The following is a 26,484-nucleotide window of genomic DNA, read 5'->3' on the forward strand; positions in this document are numbered from 1 at the left end:
ACTTGCACATTATATATTTTACAAAACTAACTTTACAAAATGTAACATAACTAAATTAATTATTTAACCTATAAATAATTAAATCCATATTATAAGTTATGTTTACATTATTTTATAAAACCAATTTTATAAAATGTAACTTAACTTTATTAATTATTTAACCTATAAATAATTAAATTCTTGTTACATAAATTATACCATAATTTATATACACATCAAGTAATATTATTTAAGAAAACCATTTTTCTTAAATTTCAAGTGTTGCGTAATTCAATCAACAATCCAATCGTTAAGATCAAAATACGATTAAGGTGTCGGTAAGCTTGTTATTGGGTATGACCCGACTTGGATCATAACATGTTAGCCACATTAATTAAATATGTCTCTCGGGCATACGAATCAATTGAAGACTCACAAGTTCCAGATGAATCAATTGAAGAGGAACCGGAAAGTGATCCTGAGGAGGAAGAAATACAGGAAATTACGAAAGACAAGTTCGAACGAGGAAAGAAACGAAAGGCTACTGAAATGGAAAATCTAAATTCCGAGTCTAGAGAGGATGTTGTGGAACCAACTCCACCAGATACTTCCACACCTATTCCCGCTATTCCTATTAGTTCTATCCTGACATCCAGTTCTTCGGTTCCTCAGCCAAAACGCAGGGAGACAACCAGGATAACCTTTAAGAGATTTCTTTGAACACAAACGCTTTGGGTTAAATGATGCGCTGTTGTTTTAAACCATGAGATCATATAATGTTTTGTATAATATTACTAGTGTGGTTTGCTTAATGTTTGATGTAAGATAAGCATATGTAAAATAGTGAAGTGTGAAATGCAATAATTTTCCATGGTTAAGTATTATTTGGGTGGTAGTAATTGATTTTCGTACTAAGCTATTAAGTATGAACTTTAACGGGTAGGTACTACCCTAGATATAATTATAAAATGCTAATAAGAAGAAAAGGCTTTTATAATAATAACTGGTTCATATTATTAATAAGCTACGATGTACTGTAAATACATACTACATCTATAATATTCCATGTGAATAATTATTTTTTTTTCATTCTTATTGAAGATTATGGCGCGATTGAACCGAATGACGGAACAAGAAATCCAGGAACTCATCAATCAGCGAGTGAACGACAGAATGTTATGGGTCGAGGCTGCAAGAGGTGCTGCAGTTAACCCAAATCCTCGTGTGGGGTGCACTTACAAAACTTTTCAAGGTTGCAAGCCCTCATCATTCAGTGGAACAGAAGGACCGGTCGGTTTAACCCGGTGGATCAAAAAGATTGAGTCTATGTTTAAAATCAGTGGTTGTATTGAGAAGGACATGACCAAGTATGCATCGTGCACCCTACAAGATAGTGCACTCACGTGGTGGAAAAACTATGTGAAGGCCGTAGGAGGAGATGTAGCTTATGATACTCCTTGGGAAGAATTCAAAACAATGCTAATCAACGAATATTGTCCAAGGAACGAGGTTAGGAAGTTGGAAGCTGAATTACGAAGCCTGAAAGTTGTTGGTACTGAACTCACCAACTACAATCAGCGATTCATGGAATTAGCTTTGCTATGTCCCGAATTGGTACCAACCGAAGAACGGAAGATTGAACTGTACAAAGACGGTTTGCCTAAAAAGGTTAAGGCAAATGTTACAGCATCCAAACCCAAGACTATTCATGAAGCTATCACCATGGCGAATGAATTGATGGACCAGATTATTCTGGATAAGAACACCGATGTCAAGACATCGGGAAACAAAAGAAAGTGGGAAGGTAATCATCAACAATCCAACAAGAAACAAGAAACCACGCAAGGTGCGGGTAGCGGTTCAAACTCAGGTTACAAAGGACGAAATCCTTTATGTAACAGATGCCACAAACATCACTCTGGTTATTGTAACGTGGTGTGCAACAATTGTAATCGAAAAGGTCATCTTGCTGAAGATTGTAGGGTTTCCGCTACAAATACAAACGGTACCAAGACTCCTGCCACCAATGCAAATAGAACTGCCTTGGCCACTGTTACTTGTTATGGGTGTGGGAAACAGGGTCATTATAAGAGCAAGTGTCCGAATCCAGAGAAGAATAATGGATCTGCACATGGAAGAGCATTTGTTATTAATGCTAGAGAGGCGTGTGAAGACCCGCAGCTTGTTACGATTACGTTTACCATTAATAACTTATCCGCATCTATTATATTTGATACTGGTGCCGATAGAAGTTACGTGAGTAGAGACTTTTACGCTAAATTGAATTGTTCATCATTACCTCTAGATGCTAAGTACATGATTGAGTTAGCTAATGGTAAACTAATTAAAGCCAATAAAATTTGCCGTGATTGTAAAATAAATTTAGCCGGAGAAACATTTAAGATTGATTTGATACCCGTAGAATTAGGAAGTTTTGATGTAATAGTCGGCATGGACTGGATGTCCAAAATAGGAGCTGAAGTTGTGTGCGCCAAGAAGGCAATTCGCATTCCTCGTAAGGATAAAACGCCAGTAATGATTTATGGAGAGAAGGGTAACTCAAAGCTAAAACTCATTAGTTATTTGAAAGCTCAAAAGTTCTTAAAGAAAGGGTGCTATGCTATCTTAGCACATGTTAATAAAGTCGAAACGAAGGAGAAAGTGAAGAGCATCAATGACGTGCCTGTGGCAAGAGATTTTCCTGAAGTCTTCCCGGAAGAGTTGCCGGGATTACCTCCATTTAGATCTGTAGAATTTCAAATAGATCTAGTACCAGGAGCTGCACCAGTGGCTCGTGCTCCATATAGACTTGCACCATCTGAGATGAAAGAGTTACAAAGCCAGTTACAAGAATTACTGGACCGTGGTTTCATTCGACCGAGCACTTCACCGTGGGGAGCTCCGATTTTATTCGTCAAGAAGAAAGACGGATCTTTCCGAATGTGTATAGATTATCGTGAATTAAATAAGTTAACTATCAAGAATCGGTATCCACTACCGAGAATTGATGACTTATTTGATCAATTGCAAGGATCATGTGTTTACTCAAAAATCGACCTAAGGTCGGGCTATCATCAACTACGCGTCAAAGAAGAAGATATTCCGAAAACTGCTTTTCGGACACGCTACTGTCATTATGTATTTTTGGTCATGCCGTTTGGATTAACGAATGCGCCAGCTGTATTCATGGACCTCATGAATCGAGTTTGTAGTCCGTATTTAAATAAGTTTGTTATCGTTTTCATTGACGATATTCTTATCTATTCCAAGAGTGAGCAAGAGCATGAACAACATTTAAGATTGGTATTAGAATTGTTAAGAAAAGAACAATTATACGCCAAATTTTCTAAGTGTGCGTTTTGGTTGAAAGAAGTGCAATTTCTTGGCCATGTTGTTAGTAGCAAAGGAATTCAGGTTGACCCAGCTAAAATTGAGGCCATTGAAAAATGGGAGACTCCTAAGACACCAACGCAGATACGCCAATTTTTGGGTTTAGCCGGTTATTATAGAAGGTTTATTCAAGATTTTTCCCGAATAGCTAAACCATTGACAGCGTTAACACAAAAAGGGAAGAAGTATGAATGGACCTTTGAGCAGGAGAGTGCATTTCAATTACTCAAGAAGAAGTTGACCACGGCACCTATTTTATCGTTACCTGAAGGGAACGATGATTTTGAGATATATTGTGACGCTTCGCGACAAGGTTTTGGTTGCGTCCTTGTGCAACGAAAGAAAGTTATTGCATACGCATCCCGACAATTGAAGATTCACGAGCGGAATTATACGACGCATGATCTAGAATTGGGGGCAGTAGTGTTTGCATTAAAGATATGGAGACACTATTTATATGGAGTTAAATGCACTGTGTTTACTGATCATAAAAGCCTTCAACATATTTTCGATCAGAAACAGCTGAACATGAGGCAACGTAGGTGGGTCGAGCTGATAAACGACTACGATTGTGAGATTCGCTATCATCCCGGGAAAGCGAATGTAGTGGCCGACGCTTTAAGCAGAAAGGAACGAGAACCAATTCGAGTACGAGCAATGAACATAAAAATTCGCATGAATCTCAACTCACAAATCAAAGAGGCTCAACGAGAAGCTCTTACTAAAGAAAACATAGGAAATGAAATAATGAAGAAGTATGGGAAACAACTCATTATGCGGGAAGATGGAATTCGATATTTTGCAAACCGTATTTGGGTACCAAAGTTGGGTGGATTAAGGAAGTTAATATTGAATGAGGCACATAAGACAAGATACTCGATACATCCTGGAGTTGGAAAGATGTATCAAGATCTTAAGACGCATTATTGGTGGCCTAATTTGATGACAGACATTGAAACATATGTTGGGGAATGTTTAACTTGTTCCAAAGTCAAATCAGAACACCAGAAGCCGTCAGGATTACTTTAACAACCAGAAATCCCAGAATGGAAATGGGATGGTATTACCATGGATTTCATCACAAAATTACCTAAGACTGCCTGGGGTTATGACACCATTTGGGTAATAGTTGATCGTCTCACCAAATCTGCACATTTCTTGCCTATAAAGGAAACGGATAGAATGGAGAAACTATTACGATTATACATAAAGGAAATTGTTTCAAGGCACGGAATACCTATTTCCATTATATCCGATCGTGATAGTAGATTTACATCAAAGTTCTGGCAATCACTACAGGAGGCCCTAGGAACTCGTTTGGATATGAGTACCGCATATCATCCGCAAACTGACGGGCAGAGTGAAAGAACAATTCAGACTCTTGAAGACATGCTTAGGGCATGTGTGATCGATTTTGGAAACAGATGGGATAAATATCTACCATTAGCAGAATTCTCGTATAATAATAGTTATCATGCGAGCATTAAAGCTGCACCATTTGAAGCACTGTATGGAAGGAAGTGTAGATCCCCTATCTGTTGGAACGAAGTAGGATATCGGCAATTAACTGGACCCGAGATCATCCATGAAACTACTGAGAAGATAGTGCAAATCAAGGAGAAATTGAAAACAGCCCGTAGTCGCCAAAAGAGCTACGCCGATGTCCGAAGGAAACCATTAGAGTTTCAGATCGGTGACATGGTTATGTTAAAGGTGTCACCTTGGAAAGGTGTAATACGTTTTGGAAAAAGAGGTAAACTGAACCCAATGTATATAGGCCCGTTCAAGATCATCGAACGCATTGGACCGGTAGCTTATCGACTCGAATTACCACAACAACTCGCCGGAGTACATAATGTAGTGACCCGAACTTTTCCATGTTTATATATATTAATTGAGATTGATGTTTACATGATTAAATGTTTCCAACATGTTAAGCAATCAAACTTGTTAAGACTTGATTAATTGAAATAGGTTTCATATAGACAATTGACCACCCAAGTTGACCGGTGATTCACGAACGTTAAAACTTGTAAAAAACTATATGATGACATATATATGGTTGTATATATAGTTAACATGATATTATGATAAGTAAACATATCATTAATTATATTAACAATGAACTACATATGTAAAAACAAGACTACTAACTTAATGATTTTGAAACGAGACATATATGTAACGTTTATCGTTGTAACGACATTTAATGTATATATATCATATTAAGAGATATTCGTACATCATAATATCATGATAATATAATAATTTAAAATCTCTTTTGTTATTATAAACATTGGGTTAACAACATTTAACAAGATCGTTAACCTAAAGGTTTCAAAACAACACTTACATGTAACGACTAACGATGACTTAACGACTCAGTTAAAATATATATACATGTAGTGTTTTAATATGTATTTATACACTTTTGAAAGACTTCAATACACTTATCAAAATACTTCTACTTAACAAAAATGCTTACAATTACATTCTCGTTCAGTTTCATCAACAATTCTACTCGTATGCACCCGTATTCGTACTCGTACAATACACAGCTTTTAGATGTATGTACTATTGGTATATACACTCCAATGATCAGCTCTTAGCAGCCCATGTGAGTCACCTAACACATGTGGGAACCATCATTTGGCAACTAGCATGAAATATCTCATAAGATTACAAAAATATGAGTAATCATTCATGACTTATTTACATGAAAACAAAATTACATATCCTTTATATCTAATCCATACACCAACGACCAAAAACACCTACAAACACTTTCATTCTTCAATTTTCTTCATCTAATTGAACTCTCTCAAGTTCTATCTTCAAGTTCTAAGTGTTCTTCATAAATTCCAAAAGTTCTAGTTTCATAAAATCAAGAATACTTTCAAGTTTGCTAGCTCACTTCCAATCTTGTAAGGTGATCATCCAACCTCAAGAAATCTTTGTTTCTTATAGTAGGTTATCATTCTAATACAAGGTAATAATCATATTCAAACTTTGGTTCAATTTCTATAACTATAACAATCTTATTTCAAGTGATGATCTTACTTGAACTTGTTTTCGTGTCATGATTTTGCTTCAAGAACTTTGAGCCATCCAAGGATCCATTGAAGCTAGATCCATTTTTCTCTTTTCCAGTAGGTTCATCCAAGGAACTTAAGGTAGTAATGATGTTCATAACATCATTCGATTCATACATATAAAGCTATCTTATTCGAAGGTTTAAACTTGTAATCACTAGAACATAGTTTAGTTAACTCTAAACTTGTTCGCAAACAAAAGTTAATCCTTCTAACTTGACTTTTAAAATCAACTAAACACATGTTCTATATCTATATGATATGCTAACTTAATGATTTAAAACCTGGAAACACGAAAAACACCGTAAAACCGGATTTACGCCGTCGTAGTAACACCGCGGGCTGTTTTGGGTTAGTTAATTAAAAACTATGATAAACTTTGATTTAAAAGTTGTTATTCTGAGAAAATGATTTTTATTATGAACATGAAACTATATCCAAAAATTATGGTTAAACTCAAAGTGGAAGTATGTTTTCTAAAATGGTCATCTAGACGTCGTTCTTTCGACTGAAATGACTACCTTTACAAAAACGACTTGTAACTTATTTTTCCGACTAGAAACCTATACTTTTTTTGTTTAGATTCATAAAATAGAGTTCAATATGAAACCATAGCAATTTGATTCACTCAAAACGGATTTAAAATGAAGAAGTTATGGGTAAAACAAGATTGGATAATTTTTCTCATTTTAGCTACGTGAAAATTGGTAACAAATCTATTCCAACCATAACTTAATCAACTTGTATTATATATTATGTAATCTTGAGATACCATAGACACGTATACAATGTTTCGACCTATCATGTCGACACATCTATATATATTTCGGAACAACCATAGACACTCTATATGTGAATGTTGGAGTTAGCTATACAGGGTTGAGGTTGATTCCAAAATATATATAGTTTGAGTTGTGATCAATACTGAGATACGTATACACTGGGTCGTGGATTGATTCAAGATAATATTTATCGATTTATTTCTGTACATCTAACTGTGGACAACTAGTTGTAGGTTACTAACGAGGACAGCTGACTTAATAAACTTAAAACATCAAAATATATTAAAAGTGTTGTAAATATATTTTGAACATACTTTGATATATATGTATATATTGTTATAGGTTCGTGAATCAACCAGTGGCCAAGTCTTACTTCCCGACGAAGTAAAAATCTGTGAAAGTGAGTTATAGTCCCACTTTTAAAATCTAATATTTTTGGGATGAGAATACATACAGGTTTTATAAATGATTTACAAAATAGACACAAGTACGTGAAACTACATTCTATGGTTGAATTATCGAAATCGAATATGCCCCTTTTTATTAAGTCTGGTAATCTAAGAATTAGGGAACAGACACCCTAATTGACGCGAATCCTAAAGATAGATCTATTGGGCCTAACAAACCCCATCCAAAGTACCGGATGCTTTAGTACTTCGAAATTTATATCATATCCGAAGGGTGTCCCGGAATGATGGGGATATTCTTATATATGCATCTTGTTATTGTCGGTTACCAGGTGTTCACCATATGAATGATTTTTATCTCTATGTATGGGATGTGTATTGAAATATGAAATCTTGTGGTCTATTGTTACGATTTGATATATATAGGTTAAACCTATAACTCACCAACATTTTTGTTGACGTTTTAAGCATGTTTATTCTCAGGTGATTATTAAGAGCTTCCGCTGTCGCATACTTAAATAAGGACAAGATTTGGAGTCCATGCTTGTATGATATTGTGTAAAAACTGCATTCAAGGAACTTATTTTGTTGTAACATATTTGTATTGTAAACCATTATGTAATGGTCGTGTGTAAACAGGATATTTTAGATTATCATTATTTGATAATCTACGTAAAGCTTTTTAAACCTTTATTGATGAAATAAAGGTTATGGGTTGTTTAAAAATGAATGCAGTCTTTGAAAAACGTCTCATATAGAGGTCAAAACCTCGCAACGAAATCAATTAATATGGAACGTTTTTAATCAATAAGAACGGGACATTTCAGTTGGTATCAGAGCGTTGGTCTTAGAGAACCAGAAAATTTGCATTAGTGTGTCTTATCGAGTTTGTTAGGATGCATTAGTGAGTCTGGACTTCGACCGTGTTTTCTTTAAAAATGATTGCTTAACATTTTTGTTGGAGACTATATATTTTTAACATATGAATATTATGTGACATATTAATCTCTTAACGTGTTTGATATTATGTGATAGATGTCTACCTCTAGAACAAGTCCCATTGACTCACCTAATAATAATGAAGAGTCAAATGTAAATTGGAATGATTTGTGGACTGATTCACAAGTTCCCGAAGAGGAACCGGAAGAAGAGTCGGAACCGGAAGAAGAATCGGAACCGGAAGAAGAATCGGAACCGGATGAAGAAATAGAACCGGTGGGGGAAATAATAAAACGGTTAAGTAAAAGAAAATCCTCAACCAACCGACCAAAGTTAATTATGGTCAATGGTGTTTCCGCCAAGGAAGCAAAATATTGGGAGGATTACCAATTCTCCGATGAATCGGATTCCGACGAGAATTCCGATGATGTTATAGAAATTACCCCAACTGAATTTAAAAAGGCAAAAGAAAATAATAAGGGAAAGGGCATAAAAATATAGAAATCTTATTCCAACCCCGATGAACTTTATATGTATCGTCAACCCCCGAAGTCCTTAAGTTGTAACAATGACCCGGGAACCTCTAAACCACCAGGTTTTTCTAAACCAATGTGGACAACGACGGCTCGTATTAGGGGAACATCATATATCCCTAGAAACTTGGCAAAACGAACCAAAACCGAAGAAGAAGAAACGAGCGAGTCGGAATAAGATAGTTGTATTCGTGTGGTGTAATATATGGAATATAGCGTTCTTATGCTTTAAGATATATGTAAAAATTGCTTGTATTAATAAGTATTTTTTTTATGAATCTAACTCTTGTCTATTTTACAGTTTAAAAACACAAAATGGATAGACAACCCAATATTTTAAGAGACCTACCCGGAGACATGATTGATGAAATCTTGTCTAGAGTCGGCCAGAATTCTTCGGCACAACTATTTAAGGCGAGATCAGTTTGTAAGACATTCGAAGAACGTTCCAAGAATGTCTTGGTTTATAAGAGACTTTCGTTTGAAAGATGGGGGATATCACATTGGGAAACCCATAAGTTACGATGTGTTTACTTTGACGCATATATTGCGGGGAACCCAAATGCTATTTTACGCAACGGGTTAAGAAATTATTTTGACTCAATATATCCGAATATTGGACTTCGTGATTTAGAAAAAGCGGCTAACATGCAACATAAAGAAGCATGTTATGCTTACGGATTAGTAATGTTCGCTTCTCACCAAAGTGAGAATAAGAACATCGGGCTACAACTATTAAACAAAACGTTTCCACAAGTGACGGAGTCGGTAATTGGGGTAAGAAATGAGGTTTTTAGATTATTACGGGACTGTTGGACATTACGTAACCCTCGTCCCTTTGACGACGTTACAACACGCTGTCTTATCAACGGCCATAACGGTTATGTTGCACAAGACCAAGGATGGGAAGTAGTCCTAGTAAAACCAGAATGCATGACTTGTTTCTGGACGTATGAATTACGTGTCTTTATTGCCTTTGCTGAACGACTTGTGTACTACCTAGAATTATCTTCACAACTATCTTGTATCAAAGTTATTGTGTGCTATATTTCATGCTTTATGTAAAATAAGCGGTATTGTAAGTTTGTAAAATATTGTATAAAAGTTTGAACGCGAAATATTATTATAATCAGTTTTTCATATAGAATTGTAGTAGTTGAATTGTATATTAGCTACTAAGTATGAACTTAACGGGTAGGTACTACCCGAATTTAAACTTATAAAACGCTAATATGAAGAAAAAGCTTTTATAAATGAGTTCATATTATGCTACGAAATACTATTAACTACTCTTAATATTCTGTATGATTAACTTGTTCCATTTAACTATTTTGAAGGAAATGGCACCGACTACTCGACACACCGTGAATATGAATGAAGAGGAATTCCGTACTTTTCTAGCTTCAAACATAGCCGCAGTACAGGCTGCGCTACATACCAACAATAACCCTGGATCTAGCAGTACAGGAAATCGTGTAGGATGCACCTACAAAGAATTCACTGCCTGCAAACCTTTGGAATTTGATGGAACCGAAGGACCGATCGGATTGAAACGGTGGACCGAGAAGGTTGAATCGGTGTTTGCCATAAGTAAGTGTACTGAAGAGGACAAAGTGAAGTACGCTACGCATACCTTCACAGGTTCTGCGTTAACATGGTGGAATACCTATCTAGAGCAAGTGGGACAAGATGATGCGTACGCACTACCATGGTCAGCATTCAAGCACTTGATGAACGAGAAGTACCGTCCCAGAACCGAGGTCAATAAGCTCAAGACAGAACTTAGAGGGTTACGAACCCAAGGATTTGATATTACCACGTACGAAAGACGATTCACAGAATTGTGCCTATTGTGTCCGGGAGCATTCGAAGATGAGGAAGAGAAGATCGACGCGTTTGTGAAAGGATTACCGGAAAGAATCCAAGAAGATATAAGTTCACACGAGCCCGCCTCCATACAACAGGCATGTAGAATGGCTCACAAACTAGTGAACCAGATTGAAGAAAGAATTAAAGAACAGACTGCTGAAGAGGCCAATGTGAAGCAAGTTAAAAGAAAGTGGGAGGAAAACGGTGATAAGAATCACCAATACAACAACAACAGCAATTACAACAATAATCGCAACAATTATCCCAACAATCGCAACATCAATCGCAACTACAACAAACGGCCCAACAACAACAACAACAACAACAACAGCAACTACAACAATCATCCCAACAACAATAATAACCGCAACAACAACAACAATCAGAAGCAGCTATGCCAAAGGTGTGAAAAGAATCACTCGGGGTTCTGCACCAAATTTTGCAACAAGTGTAAAAGAAATGGTCATAGCGCGGCGAAGTGTGAGGTCTACGGACCAGGGGTTAATAGAACGAAAGGAACAAATGGTGTCGGAACGAGTAATGGCGGAGCAAGTAGTGTCGGAGCAAGTTATGCCAATGTAGTTTGTTATAAATGTGGAAAACCGGGCCACATTATTAGAAATTGCCCGAACCAGGAGAACACGAATGGACAAGGCCGTGGAAGAGTTTTCAATATTAATGCGGCAGAGGCACAGGAAGACCCGGAGCTTGTTACGGGTACGTTTCTTATTGACAATAAATCTGCTTACGTTTTATTTGATTCGGGTGCGGATAGAAGCTATATGAGTAGAGATTTTTGTGCTAAATTAAGTTGTCCATTGACGCCTTTGGATAGTAAATTTTTACTCGAATTAGCAAATGGTAAATTAATTTCAGCAGATAATATATGTCGGAATCGAGAAATTAAACTGGTTAGCGAAACATTTAAGATTGATTTGATACCAGTAGAGTTAGGGAGTTTTGATGTGATAATCGGTATGGACTGGTTGAAAGAAGTGAAAGCGGAGATCGTTTGTTACAAAAATGCAATTCGCATTATACGAGAAAAAGGAAAACCCTTAATGGTGTACGGAGAAAAGGGCAACACGAAGCTACATCTTATTAGTAATTTGAAGGCACAAAAACTAATAAGAAAAGGTTGCTATGCTGTTCTAGCACACGTTGAGAAAGTACAAACTGAAGAAAAGAGCATCAATGATGTTCCCATTGCAAAAGAATTTCCCGATGTATTTCCGAAAGAATTACCGGGATTACCCCCACATCGATCCGTTGAATTTCAAATAGATCTTGTACCAGGAGCTGCACCAATAGCTCGTGCTCCTTACAGACTCGCACCCAGCGAGATGAAAGAACTGCAAAGCCAATTACAAGAACTTTTAGAGCGTGGATTCATTCGACCAAGCACATCACCGTGGGGAGCTCCTGTTTTATTTGTCAAGAAGAAAGATGGTACATTCAGGTTGTGTATCGACTACCGAGAGTTGAACAAACTTACCATCAAGAACCGCTACCCACTACCGAGAATCGACGACTTATTTGATCAACTACAAGGCTCGTCTGTTTATTCAAAGATTGACTTACGTTCCGGGTATCATCAAATGCGGGTGAAAGAAGATGATATTCCAAAGACTGCTTTCAGAACACGTTACGGTCATTACGAGTTTATGGTCATGCCGTTTGGTTTAACTAATGCACCAGCTGTGTTCATGGACCTTATGAACCGAGTGTGTGGACCATACCTTGACAAGTTTGTCATTGTTTTCATTGATGACATACTTATTTACTCAAAGAATGACCAAGAACACGGTGAACATTTGAGAAAGGTGTTAGAAGTATTGAGGAAGGAAGAATTGTACGCTAAGTTTTCAAAGTGTGCATTTTGGTTGGAAGAAGTTCAATTCCTTGGTCACATAGTGAACAAAGAAGGTATTAAGGTGGATCCGGCAAAGATAGAAACTGTTGAAAAGTGGGAAACCCCGAAAACTCCGAAACACATACGCCAGTTTTTAGGACTAGCTGGTTACTACAGAAGGTTCATCCAAGACTTTTCCAGAATAGCAAAACCCTTGACTGCATTAACGCATAAAGGGAAGAAATTTGAATGGAATGATGAACAAGAGAAAGCGTTTCAGTTATTGAAGAAAAAGCTAACTACGGCACCTATATTGTCATTGCCTGAAGGGAATGATGATTTTGTGATTTATTGTGACGCATCAAAGCAAGGTCTCGGTTGTGTATTAATGCAACGAACGAAGGTGATTGCTTATGCGTCTAGACAATTGAAGATTCACGAACAAAATTATACGACGCATGATTTGGAATTAGGCGCGGTTGTTTTTGCATTAAAGACTTGGAGGCACTACTTATATGGGGTCAAAAGTATTATATATACCGACCACAAAAGTCTTCAACACATATTTAATCAGAAACAACTGAATATGAGGCAGCGTAGGTGGATTGAATTATTGAATGATTACGATTTTGAGATTCGTTACCACCCGGGGAAGGCAAATGTGGTAGCCGATGCCTTGAGCAGGAAGGATAGAGAACCCATTCGAGTAAAATCTATGAATATAATGATTCATAATAACATTACTACTCAAATAAAGGAGGCGCAACAAGGAGTTTTAAAAGAGGGAAATTTAAAGGATGAAATACCCAAAGGATCGGAGAAGCATCTTAATATTCGGGAAGACGGAACCCGGTATAGGGCTGAAAGGATTTGGGTACCAAAATTTGGAGATATGAGAGAAATGGTACTTAGAGAAGCTCATAAAACCAGATACTCAATACATCCTGGAACGGGGAAGATGTACAAGGATCTCAAGAAACATTTTTGGTGGCCGGGTATGAAAGCCGATGTTGCTAAATACGTAGGAGAATGTTTGACGTGTTCTAAGGTCAAAGCTGAGCATCAGAAACCATCAGGTCTACTTCAACAACCCGAAATCCCGGAATGGAAATGGGAAAACATTACCATGGATTTCATCACTAAATTGCCAAGGACTGCAAGTGGTTTTGATACTATTTGGGTAATAGTTGATCGTCTCACCAAATCAGCACACTTCCTACCAATAAGAGAAGATGACAAGATGGAGAAGTTAGCACGACTGTATTTGAAGGAAGTCGTCTCCAGACATGGAATACCAATCTCTATTATCTCTGATAGGGATGGCAGATTTATTTCAAGATTCTGGCAGACATTACAGCAAGCATTAGGAACTCGTCTAGACATGAGTACTGCCTATCATCCACAAACTGATGGGCAGAGCGAAAGGACGATACAAACGCTTGAAGACATGCTACGAGCATGTGTTATTGATTTCGGAAACAGTTGGGATCGACATCTACCGTTAGCAGAATTTTCCTACAACAACAGCTACCATTCAAGCATTGAGATGGCACCGTTTGAAGCACTTTATGGTAGAAAGTGCAGGTCTCCGATTTGTTGGAGTGAGGTGGGGGATAGACAGATTACGGGTCCGGAGATTATACAAGAAACTACCGAGAAGATCATCCAAATTCAACAACGGTTGAAAACCGCCCAAAGTCGACAAAAGAGCTACGCTGACATTAAAAGAAAAGATATAGAATTTGAAATTGGAGAGATGGTCATGCTTAAAGTTTCACCTTGGAAAGGCGTTGTTCGATTTGGTAAACGAGGGAAATTAAATCCAAGGTATATTGGACCATTCAAGATTATTGATCGTGTCGGACCAGTAGCTTACCGACTTGAGTTACCTCAACAACTCGCGGCTGTACATAACACTTTCCACGTCTCGAATTTGAAGAAATGTTTTGCTAAAGAAGATCTCACTATTCCGTTAGATGAAATCCAAATCAACGAAAAACTTCAATTCATCGAAGAACCCGTCGAAATAATGGATCGTGAGGTTAAAAGACTTAAGCAAAACAAGATACCAATTGTTAAGGTTCGATGGAATGCCCGTAGAGGACCCGAGTTCACCTGGGAGCGTGAAGATCAGATGAAGAAGAAATACCCGCATCTATTTCCAGAAGATTCGTCAACACCTTCAACAGCTTAAAATTTCGGGACGAAATTTATTTAACGGGTAGGTACTGTAGTGACCCGAACTTTTCCATGTTTATATATATTAATTGAGATTGATGTTTACATGATTAAATGTTTCCAACATGTTAAGCAATCAAACTTGTTAAGACTTGATTAATTGAAATAGGTTTCATATAGACAATTGACCACCCAAGTTGACCGGTGATTCACGAACGTTAAAACTTGTAAAAAACTATATGATGACATATATATGGTTGTATATATAGTTAACATGATATTATGATAAGTAAACATATCATTAATTATATTAACAATGAACTACATATGTAAAAACAAGACTACTAACTTAATGATTTTGAAACGAGACATATATGTAACGTTTATCGTTGTAACGACATTTAATGTATATATATCATATTAAGAGATATTCGTACATCATAATATCATGATAATATAATAATTTAAAATCTCTTTTGTTATTATAAACATTGGGTTAACAACATTTAACAAGATCGTTAACCTAAAGGTTTCAAAACAACACTTACATGTAACGACTAACGATGACTTAACGACTCAGTTAAAATATATATACATGTAGTGTTTTAATATGTATTTATACACTTTTGAAAGACTTCAATACACTTATCAAAATACTTCTACTTAACAAAAATGCTTACAATTACATTCTCGTTCAGTTTCATCAACAATTCTACTCGTATGCACCCGTATTCATACTCGTACAATACACAGCTTTTAGATGTATGTACTATTGGTATATACACTCCAATGATCAGCTCTTAGCAGCCCATGTGAGTCACCTAACACATGTGGGAACCATCATTTGGCAACTAGCATGAAATATCTCATAAGATTACAAAAATATGAGTAATCATTCATGACTTATTTACATGAAAACAAAATTACATATCCTTTATATCTAATCCATACACCAACGACCAAAAACACCTACAAACACTTTCATTCTTCAATTTTCTTCATCTAATTGAACTCTCTCAAGTTCTATCTTCAAGTTCTAAGTGTTCTTCATAAATTCCAAAAGTTCTAGTTTCATAAAATCAAGAATACTTTCAAGTTTGCTAGCTCACTTCCAATCTTGTAAGGTGATCATCCAACCTCAAGAAATCTTTGTTTCTTATAGTAGGTTATCATTCTAATACAAGGTAATAATCATATTCAAACTTTGGTTCAATTTCTATAACTATAACAATCTTATTTCAAGTGATGATCTTACTTGAACTTGTTTTCGTGTCATGATTTTGCTTCAAGAACTTTGAGCCATCCAAGGATCCATTGAAGCTAGATCCATTTTTCTCTTTTCCAGTAGGTTCATCCAAGGAACTTAAGGTAGTAATGATGTTCATAACATCATTCGATTCATACATATAAAGCTATCTTATTCGAAGGTTTAAACTTGTAATCACTAGAACATAGTTTAGTTAACTCTAAACTTGTTCGCAAACAAAAGTTAATCCTTCTAACTTGACTTTTAAAATCAACTAAACACATGTTCTATATCTATATGATATGCTAACTTAATGATTTAAAACCTGGAAACACGAAAAACACCGTAAAACCGGATTTACGCCGTCGTAGTAACACCGCGGGCTGTTTTGGGTTAGTTAATTAAAAACTATGATAAACTTTGATTTAAAAGTTGTTATTCTGAGAAAATGATTTTTATTATGAACATGAAACTATATCCAAAAATTATGGTTAAACTCAAAGTGGAAGTATGTTTTCTAAAATGGTCATCTAGACGTCGTTCTTTCGACTGAAATGACTACCTTTACAAAAACGACTTGTAACTTATTTTTCCGACTAGAAACCTATACTTTTTTTGTTTAGATTCATAAAATAGAGTTAAATATGAAACCATAGCAATTTGATTCACTCAAAACGGATTTAAAATGAAGAAGTTATGGGTAAAACAAGATTGGATAATTTTTCTCATTTTAGCTACGTGAAAATTGGTAACAAATCTATTCCAACCATAACTTAATCAACTTGTATTATATATTATGTAATCTTGAGATACCATAGACACGTATACAATGTTTCGACCTATCATGTCGACACATCTATATATATTTCGGAACAACCATAGACACTCTATATGTGAATGTTGGAGTTAGCTATACAGGGTTGAGGTTGATTCCAAAATATATATAGTTTGAGTTGTGATCAATACTGAGATACGTATACACTGGGTCGTGGATTGATTCAAGATAATATTTATCGATTTATTTCTGTACATCTAACTGTGGACAACTAGTTGTAGGTTACTAACGAGGACAGCTGACTTAATAAACTTAAAACATCAAAATATATTAAAAGTGTTGTAAATATATTTTGAACATACTTTGATATATATGTATATATTGTTATAGGTTCGTGAATCAACCAGTGGCCAAGTCTTACTTCCCGACGAAGTAAAAATCTGTGAAAGTGAGTTATAGTCCCACTTTTAAAATCTAATATTTTTGGGATGAGAATACATACAGGTTTTATAAATGATTTACAAAATAGACACAAGTACGTGAAACTACATTCTATGGTTGAATTATCGAAATCGAATATGCCCCTTTTTATTAAGTCTGGTAATCTAAGAATTAGGGAACAGACACCCTAATTGACGCGAATCCTAAAGATAGATCTATTGGGCCTAACAAACCCCATCCAAAGTACCGGATGCTTTAGTACTTCGAAATTTATATCATATCCGAAGGGTGTCCCGGAATGATGGGGATATTCTTATATATGCATCTTGTTATTGTCGGTTACCAGGTGTTCACCATATGAATGATTTTTATCTCTATGTATGGGATGTGTATTGAAATATGAAATCTTGTGGTCTATTGTTACGATTTGATATATATAGGTTAAACCTATAACTCACCAACATTTTTGTTGACGTTTTAAGCATGTTTATTCTCAGGTGATTATTAAGAGCTTCCGCTGTCGCATACTTAAATAAGGACAAGATTTGGAGTCCATGCTTGTATGATATTGTGTAAAAACTGCATTCAAGGAACTTATTTTGTTGTAACATATTTGTATTGTAAACCATTATGTAATGGTCGTGTGTAAACAGGATATTTTAGATTATCATTATTTGATAATCTACGTAAAGCTTTTTAAACCTTTATTGATGAAATAAAGGTTATGGGTTGTTTAAAAATGAATGCAGTCTTTGAAAAACGTCTCATATAGAGGTCAAAACCTCGCAACGAAATCAATTAATATGGAACGTTTTTAATCAATAAGAACGGGACATTTCACATAATACATTTCACATCTCAAACCTTAAGAAATGTCTTGCAAAGGAAGATCTCACCATTCCTCTTGAAGAAATTCAAGTCAACGAGAAACTACAATTCATAGAAGAACCAGTCGAAATCATGGACCGTGAGGTTAAACGGCTTAAGCAGAGCAACATACCAATCGTCAAGGTTCGTTGGAATGCTCGAAGGGGTCCCGAGTTTACTTGGGAACGAGTGGATCAAATGAAACAAAAGTACCCACATTTGTTTCCCGATGACGCAAAATAGGTACAATTTTAAAATTTCGGGACGAAATTTATTTAACGGGTAGGTAATGTAACGACCCGGATTTTTCCGATCGTTTATTGCATATAAGATTAATATTTACATAAATTAAACCTTACCAACATGATAAGAAATCTAAATTGTTGAGATTTATGTTTTTGAAAAGAGTTTTACACAACGTTTGACCGTCCAATTTGACCGATGATATCACGAACTATATAACATACAATAATTATACGTCTGGGTATATATATGTATCTATATATATTTAACATGATCTAAGGATGTTTAACATCTCATTGTGTACTAATAACAATGAGTTGTAGGTATATTTTGAAACTACTAACTTAAGTTTTCAAAACGATAACTATACGTAACGTTCTTTGACATAAATACTTATAATCTATAATACTTATACATGCATCGTATAGATATGTATTTAATCACTTTTAAAGGGCTTACATACATAAAACAATATAAGTATATTTACAAAAGATAGCTATATTTGAATCCTCGTTCCGTTTTCTCAAAGATTTCTATACGTATACCTAGGGTATATGTACCGGTATCATACCCATCTTCTAGATGTATTTACTATTGGTATATACATGTCAAATCAACATCTATTCAGCTCTTGTTCATACCCTTAAGGCTAGGTAATTAGAATTGGAAGTATGCATGACTAATTTTACAAAATAACAAAATGAAAATTTGTCCATGTTCCCCATTTTCACATTTTTAAGACCTCCCCCCCATTCCATTTCTAATTCAATCTTTTACCTTCATTTCCTAGCTAAACACACACATATTCATGAGCCTTAAACACCTTAAACATCTCAGCAAACAACCATGAAGATCTAGCTTCAAAAACAACACTTAAACATCATAAGAAAATCTTTCCAAGAACACTTCAAAAATCCTTCCAAATTTACAAGTTTACTTCCAACCTTTTGATCCAACTCCACCACTCTTTTGGTTCTAGGATTTTACTCATCTTTTACAGCAATTTTGTCCAAGTAACTTGAGGTAGTAACCTTGTTCATAATTTTATTCGATTCATATTTATATAGCTATCTTATTTTGTGATATAAAATTTTAACAACAAGAACATAGTTTGAATGATTTCAAATTTGTTCGCAAACTAAATAGATCCTTCTAACTTAACTTTTAAAATACTTCAAGACTTGTAATATATCATAATGATATGCTAATTTAACAAGATACAACTTGTTTTTTTACAAAGAACACCTTAAAACTGAATCTATGTCGTCGGAGTGTAACCGGAGGCTGTTTTGGGTTGGATAATTAAAAACCATCTTGAACTTTGAATTAGAAGTACATGTTCTCGAAAAATGATATTTCTTATGAATATGTTAACACATAAAAATTTCATGGTTTAATTCAAAGTATAAGTATTTTTAGAAAAATGACCATTAAGTGTTGTTTTTATGACAAAAATGATTACTTTCATAAGATTCACCTAGAGTTTGACTATAACCTGTGATTTCGAATGTAAACCAAGGTATTTACAGTTCATATTCTTAAAATTTGACTCGATCCAAGGAAGTGGCAAGTTAAATCAACAAAAACGGAGTTGTAACGAATAAACTACGACTAAAATAAGATCGGGTATCCAAAGCTTGTTTAACAACGAAAATAATTGGAGAAAAATTAAATAAATCATATCATTCCTAATTAATATGATATTTCATATATATTTACTCATGATTTAATTTTATATATTTCAGGACCACCCGTAAACAACACGAGAAGATTAATCATAAGACCTCATGTACGTACGCAACACGTCATTTGACAACACGGTACTTTATGTACGCAACACGTCATTTGACAACACGGTACCGTGGGTCAAGATTAATTCCGATCAACATGAATATGATGGGGTCTTTATTTTTTTTTAGCAACTAATTGTGGACTACTAACATCGGACTGCTAACTACGGACTAAGAAATTATTAAAAGTATTAAAAGTATATATATGAAACGTTTATTTCTTAAAAAGAAAATATGTTGATATATCATATATATGGTTAGGTTCGTGATATCTATCAGAGACCAAGTCGAGTTAAATACCTTCAAGGAAAAGGTGAGTATATAGTCCCACTTTTAAACTCTAAATATTTCGGGATGAGAATACATGCATTTTATGATTTACGTTATAGACACAAGTACTTAAAAATATATTCTACGTTGAGTTGTACCACTGGCATATCTCTCTGTAACTTGGTAACTACTATTTACATGCGGTATTGTAAACGCGAATCCTGTTGATAGATCTATCGGGCCTGACAACCCCAACCGGACTGGACGACCAGTATTCAACGGTTGCACAGTACTTCGTTTCGGTGACTACACTTGGTACGGTGTAGTAAGATTTCATAATAAAGGGAATATGCGACGTTGATTAAATGTTAAGTATGGTTATCAAGTGCTCAACAACTTAGAATATTTTTATTGAAACGTTTATATATGAAATATTGTGGTCTATATTTATAATGCTGCCGGCATTAAACCTATATCTCACCAACTTTATGTTGACGTTTTAAGCATGTTTATTCTCAGGTGATAACTAAAAGCTTCCGCTGCAACATGTTGAATTTAAGCAAGATCTTGAGTATGCATATTTGTGTCAAAAATAAAACTGCATATCGGAGGATTTGTAATGTAAAATATGTTGGAGGTCGTATTGTTATTATCACATGTAAAGTTTGTAAGTCTAAGATTATCGCTAAACGATAATCATTATTAAGTTGTTTAAACCTTGTATTTGTAATAAAAGCTTTGGTTTGTATTGTAAAAACGAATGCAGTTTTTGAAAAATGTCGCATATAGAGGTCAATACCTCGCGATGAAATCATATGTTATTGTATTCGTCCTTATGGTTAAGGTCGGGTTATTACAATACCCTTTCTTCATAACTTTTGTCTTTCGTTCCTTGTGCCCAGAGAGGAAGTGATAATCCACTGAAAATAGGTCTTTGACCTATCAAAAACAATTAGGGGTTCGGAATCTTTTAACAAGTGCTTTTGAAACGAATTTGATCGATATATCTCTTCACTATTCTCTGGATCTTTTGATAAGTGGAAAGGGGAATGAAGGTGAATGGGTAGTGTCTTTTTGGGAGTGAATTTCAGGTGAATATTTCTGATTCTTCAACTCTTTTTGTGAGTTTGTCAGTTTACATTGCGTGGAGTGAAAACGGAAATGGATGATTTTTTGTCTTCTCTGTTCAGAATGATTTCGGAAGGAGTATCGCACCTGTACTACGTATGGGGCTTACTAACCATTGGCCTTGAAACGTATGTCAAAACCAAGTTCTAACTTGAACCGTACACCGGCACACTCATCAATTGAATTGACAAAGTACTGTAGATTTAATGGGTCGTACAGATACTTTGGGTCCAAGAGTCCTCACTTTTTGGGAGTAGGGGTCGTGCTTGGTCATGCGTAGCCTTTTTACATATTTTCTTGAAAGAAATCTTTTGATACAAAACATGAGTTTCACTTAATCGTTATGTTCTAGTGAATGTTCCGAAAACCAATTTCTAGCAATTTTATAGAATCTTTTGGGCTAAACAAGGTAAGAATTTTTCGAAATTACCCAATATTCATTGCTAATTACTTTTAGACAAAAGAATTTTTCAAAACTTGACGTTTTACGGTTACTTGTCCTTTGAACCTTTACCCAATACCCCACACTTAGAAGAACATTGTCCCTAATGTTCTCTGAAAAGAATATTTTATATATTAAATAAGGACAGTGTCTTCTAAAATTTCTAAGTTTATTGCGGGGGTGACCCCACACAGAGATTTTAGTGTGTAATAATTGAAATAGGTTTGGAGAAGGATTACTTCCCTATGGTCAGGTTACTTTCCGAGTGATGGGCCTTCCTACGGTCAAGCTCCTAATTGCTGGAAAAGACCAGTCTCTTTTGGTAAAGTTTCTGCATGAAGAACAAAAAGAGAAAGGCAGCATTTTCACTATACATAACTTTTTAATACAATGCTTCAAAAAGATAAAACTAAAAGTAAATAAAGTAATGTAGTCCACGGAATACTATCCTGGACAATGTGCTGAGCGGTGTCTGCGAAGTATCCATGAAGTCCAAAGGGATCATCATCATCCTCTCGTCTCGGCAAATACTCAAGTGGCTGTCCTACGTCCAACTCAGGACCTAGTAGTAAATCCAGACAAAGGTCTGGCAGGCTCGGGAAAGGTTCCTCATTAGGGATATTCTCGTTAATCTCAAAGACCTGGGCCATGGGTGACTTAACTGATATGGGAACTGTGACTAGGTGACAGCCTTCAGGTAGCTCAGGAACTAGGACTGCCTCGGTGATTGGAGCAGGCGAAACGGCTAAGACAGGCAGCGTGATGGGAGCGGGAGTAGCATGCTGAAATGACTCGTCCATATTACTATAAACGCAGTATGTTATTCATTGGTCCCATAGCGTGGTATTTGACCTCTATATGATACGGTTTAGAAAATATTGCATTCATTTCATAAAAAGCACACAATTATTATACATAATGCATGTTTTAAACAAGTGGATGATTATTTAAGAAATAATCCCCATAATACATCGGTTTTCAAATACTACACATGTGACTTAACAGTCGAATATAATACATGACAAAGGTTTTATTGATTGCAACACTTTATTTAAACAAAAGCATGAGACTCCATGCACAACTTGCTCAGATAATGCAACAGTGGAAGACTTTCTTAAGGACCTGAGAATAAACATGCTTAAACAGTCAAGACAAAGGTTGATGAGATATATAGGTTTAAAGCTAGCATCGATATAAATATAGACCAAAAGATTTCATAGTTACAAACATTTCAATAAAGATATCCTATAAGTTGTTAAGCGCTTCGGTAACCATATTTAACCATTAATGTGGCATATTCCCTTTATTATAAAATCTCCCTACACTGTACCAAGTGTAGTAAAAATGAAGTACTATGCAACCGTTTACGATACTAGAGCGACTAGCCCGGTTGGGGTTGTCAAACCCGATAGATCTATCAATAGGATTCGCGCTTACATATTCTTACAACATGTAAATATTAGTTACCAAGCTATTAGGGAAGATATTTAAGGTGGTACAACTCAACATAGAATATATTTTAAGTACTTGTGTCCATAGCGTAAAACATAAAATGCATGTATTCTCATCGCAAAATATTTTTAGAGTTTAAAAATGCATCTAAGATAAGTTAAAATGTATTAAGTCATGGATGACATATCAAATTGATTAGGTCATGGATGACATATTACAAAAATAATTGCAAATTTATATTAGTATATACCAATAGTAAATACTTCTAGAAGCTGTGTATAATATGAGTAAAAATACCGTATGAATACGAGTAGAATTCTTGAGGAAATTGAACGAAAATACGAGTATAGCTATCCTTTATATGTATTTTTATATTATAAAGTGTATTCAATACTTTTAAGAATGTATTTATACTCATAATACATTGTATGTAAATACATTTTAACATAAATTAATTACGTCGGTTAAATAGTAACTTATTTATTGTTCGAAAACTCTTTAAATTAGTAGTGTGAAAATGTATATATAATACTTTGATAATATACTTAATGAGATATTTAATTATCATATTTTCAATAATAAATTTATATATATATATATATATATATATATATATATATATATATATATATATACATATATATAATTAATACAAGTTATGACGTTCGTGAATCGTAGGAATAAAAGGGTGGTCAACTGCTTATATAAAATTCTTTCCGGAGGTTCAAGACATTTGTGAATCGTAGGAATTAATAGTATAGTCAAGTAGTTGGAAAAATCCGGGTCATCATAGTACCTACCCGTTAAAGAAATTTCGTCCCAAAATTTGAAGTGTACCTATTCAATGGGCGGTGTTTGTAAACAGAGGTGGATACTTCTGTTTCATCTGGTCCTCTCTTTCCCAAGTGAACTCGGGACCTCTTCGAGCATTCTAACGAACCCTAACTATAGGTATGTTGCTTTGCTTGAGCTGTTTGATTTCACGGTCCATGATTTCGACAGGTTCTTCTATAAAGTGCAATTTCTCATCGATTTGGATTTCTTCAAGAGGAATAGTGAGGTCTTCTTTTGCAAGGCATTTCTTCAAGTTTGAAACATGAAAGGTGTTATGTACCCCGGCAAGTTGTTGAGGTAACTCAAGTCGATAGGCCACTGGTCTAATGCGTTCGATGATTTTAAACGGCCCTACGTACCATGGGTTAAGCTTACCCCTCTTGCCAAAGCGTATCACACCTTTCCAAGGTGACACCTTTAACATAACCATGTTGCCAACCTGAAATTCTAATGTCTTTCTTTGAACATCGGCATAGCCCTTTTGATGACTTTGGGCGGTCTTCAATCTCTCCTTGATTTGTACAATCTTTTCAGTAGTCTCCTGTATGATCTCGGGACCAGTTAGTTGTCGGTCTCCTACTTCATTCCAGCAGATAGGGATCTGCACTTTCTTCCATAATGTGCTTTGAATGGTGCAACATTAATACTCGTATGATAACTGTTGTTATACGAGAATTCTGCCAATGGTAAATATTTATCCCATCCGTTTCTGAAATCGATCACACATTCCCTAAGCATGTCTTCATGAGTCTAAATGGTCCTTTTGCTTTGCCCATCGATTTGAGGATGATATGCAGTGCTCATATCCAGACGAGTCCCTAGAGCTTCAAGTAGTGATTGCCAAAACCTTGACGTAAACCTACTGTCGCGATCGGATATAATAGAGATAGGTACTCCATGTCTAGAGACAACTTCTTTCTAGTATAGTTATACCAATTTCTCCATCCCATCCTTCTCCTTCATAGGTAGGAAATGTGCGGACTTGGTGAGACAATCGACAATTACCCAAATGGTGTCGTAACCCATGTAGTCTTCGGTAGCTTCGTGATGAAATCAATTGTAATACATTCCCACTTCCATTCTGGAATTTCTGGTTGTTGAAGCAGACCTGACGGTTTCTGATGTTCCGCCTTGACTTTGGAGCAAGTCAAACATTCTCCGATGTACGTTACAATATATGCTTTCAAATTTGGCCACCAAAAGGGTGCCTTAAGATCCTGATACATCTTTCCTGCTCCGGGGTGTATCGAGTATCTTGTTTTGTGTGCTTTGTCTAGTACCGATTTCCTTAACCCTTTAAACTTTGGTACCTAAATGTGTCCAGCGAAGTATCGGGTTCCGTCTTCCCGTGTAACAAGCTGCTTATCTGACCCTTTATGCATCTCATCTCCAAAGTTTTCTTCAAAAAGAGCTCCTTGTTGAGCCTCCTTAATTTGGGTAGTGAGGTTTTTACGAATCTTCATATTCATTGCTCGTACTCAAATTGGCTCTCTTTCCTTCCTGCTTAAAGCATCTGCTACTACATTTGCTTTCCCGGGATAATAGCGAATTTCACAATCATAGTCGTTTATCAGCTCGACCCACCTACGTTGCCTCATGTTCAGTTGTTTTTGGTTGAAGATATGTTGAAGGCTTTTATGATCGGTATACACAGTACATTTAGCCCCGCACAAGTAGTGTCTCCAAATCTTTAATGCAAACACCACTGCTCCCAATTCTAGATCATGAGTCGTATAATTTTGTTCATGAACCTTTAGTTGTCGGGATGCATATGTAATAACCTTCTTTCATTGCATGAGGACCCAACCAAAACCTTGTCGTGAAGCGTCACAATAAATTACAAAATCATTGTTTCCTTCAAGTAACGATAGAATATGCGATGTAGTCAACTTCTTCTTCAATAATTGAAATGAGGCTTCCTGCTCAGAAGTCCATTTGTACTTCTTCCCTTTGTGTGTTAATGCTGTCAATGGTT

This window comes from Rutidosis leptorrhynchoides, chromosome 1, assembly GCF_046630445.1.
Source record: "Rutidosis leptorrhynchoides isolate AG116_Rl617_1_P2 chromosome 1, CSIRO_AGI_Rlap_v1, whole genome shotgun sequence".
Classification (NCBI taxonomy): domain Eukaryota; kingdom Viridiplantae; phylum Streptophyta; class Magnoliopsida; order Asterales; family Asteraceae; genus Rutidosis; species Rutidosis leptorrhynchoides.